Raw genomic sequence first — 2,153 nt, 5'->3', positions numbered from 1 at the left:
GATCAGCAAATGGTTTTTTAATGAATTTTGGAATCATATTGCCTTTCTACCTTATTCATTTGTAAAACCCCTATAGGGCTTCAAAACATGCATAAATAATTGACAAGAAGTTTATGCCCACAAAAATATCAATTGTGGAGAAATTTTACCAGGGTTTAAAAAGGTGTGTTTTGCTTCACTATTTTCTGTATTATTTTCTTATAGAGAACCCAGAAATAGATTATATGAATGTAACTGTGAGAAGCTGTTCCTGGTATCCTTTTCTTATCTAAAGTTGAAAAGAGTACAAGCTAGGAAGCTTGGTAGAGCCATTTATTTTTTTCTTCCACAGATAATGTATAAGAGATTTCTTGGACAAAGGTCCAAGTGGATGTTTCATAACTTTAGAGGAAGAACTTCTTTGTGGGAGTTTCACCGTCGAAGTTAATTTGAAGTACTCTCGATTTAACTCAGTCATAGCGGTTTTTGCCTCGCATATGGGATTTATTTATTTTATCCAAAACGTGTTTATTGGGATGGTGTCCCATTCATCTTGATACAGGGTACTTTTAGTGCTGCTTCTGTCTGAAAGAGCATCCTTCTGTAAGCCTTGCTTTTCCTCCTGTAGGCTGGCAGAGGACAGTAGGGCAGCCAACACGCGAAGCTACTGTTTGTGCATGGCTAAAGACGGCGGTGATTTTATAGCCTCCTGGGCATTTTACCTACATGAAATAGGAATCGGGGCTCTGCACCAGGCGCTTCTTCGGGTGTTTCCTCTTCTCTTCTGGAGAGGGACGAAGAAGATCCTTTGCGAGAGGCATGTTCTCATGAGGAGGTCGTCACCGCCGGAAAGGGTGCATATGGGATTTATAACAAAGACATTGATAGACAACATACGTTCTGGCAATGGTTTCACCCTTAAGGAAATGGTCCAGTCGGGGATGCCCTAAAACTTCATCTCCTGAGCATCATTTCTGGGAGATGTTAACAGAAGTACTGTCCACACACACAGAGGGTGTTCCCTGGACAAGTATGTTGGGAAGTACATCTTTACTAAGCACTTAATAAAAATCATAGCCTTGGATATTTACTAAGCACAAAGGCATATGAAAGTCTATCTGGAGAGTCCATTTATAATGAAATCTAGCTGACTTTTTCCCTCCAAATTATTGGACAAACTACAATGTCACCTTCCACTCCCATCCTATTTGAATTTGGTTTCTCCCCAAAGCTTTACTTCTTCATCTATTCAGTTGGCAAATTTGCATTCCCTGACATTGTGCTAGACATGGAGGTGTGAGTCACAGCCTGTCCTCAGTGGCTCATGGTCTACTGGCGGATAGATAAATACTGATGGATACACAAGATTGGGATGTAAGCTATAAGGGAAGCACTCGCTGGGGGCTGTCAAGCAGACTAGGCAAGACCAGTGGTCCAGTAAAGAAGATCCAGGCAACGAGAAGCGTGTGAAGGCCGTCGAATCAGGCTAAAGGTGAAGTTCGGCTTGATTAGGGTTTGCACAGGGCACTAGAGGGGAATGACATGAAAGAAGCAAGATATGATATGAAAGAAGCATGAAGAACCTTACAGTGAATCCCCTATGCATGAATGAGTTCCGTTCCAAGAGTTCACTTGTAAGTCCAATTTGTTAGTAAGTCAAGGTTAGCCTAGGTACCCAACTAACACAATCAGAGGGCAAATTGAAATGTAACTTACAACTAACATTGGTGGAAAGAACTTGTTTTTTAAATAGAAAGATTTTAATGGTAAAAAGTAAAAGTAACCACTATGAAAATGGTGTTTTCATAGTTTCGGGGGTGGGGTGGATAAGAGTGGGCCTGGTCAGCAAAGACTCTGGCCCTGATATCAGTGGTCAAGCAAATTACAGGTGCTCAATAAATATTTATCCAAAGAAAGCAGAAGGAAGGAAATTCACATGATTTCATGGGAGGGGACAAAGAAGCCTCTGCAAAGCCTCTCCAGGGAGCAACTAACTACACAGCCCAGTGCCCTCTCTTTTTTGCAGCTTCCCATCCAGGTGTCTTTGGCTTCTTTAACTGTCTCCCTCCCAGACTCCAGGTCAACCCTCTTCAGGTTGCATCAGTGGAATGCCTGTTTACATTTTTGGAAGTTCACAGCTTGAAGGTTCTTAGGTAGGGGACTTACTGTATTTC

General features: G+C 41.8%; 1 pseudogene; it reads right to left on the bottom strand.

The window, feature by feature from the left end:
• Window positions 1-532: 532 nt before the first annotated feature.
• LOC110125903 (small ribosomal subunit protein eS27-like) lies at window positions 533-800 on the bottom strand (annotated as a pseudogene).
• Between the last annotated feature and the right edge of the window lie 1,353 nt (window positions 801-2,153).

Source organism: Odocoileus virginianus, chromosome 15 (genome assembly GCF_023699985.2).
Source record: "Odocoileus virginianus isolate 20LAN1187 ecotype Illinois chromosome 15, Ovbor_1.2, whole genome shotgun sequence".
Classification (NCBI taxonomy): Eukaryota; Metazoa; Chordata; class Mammalia; order Artiodactyla; family Cervidae; genus Odocoileus; species Odocoileus virginianus.
This window is presented reverse-complemented; position numbering and strand designations above follow the sequence as displayed.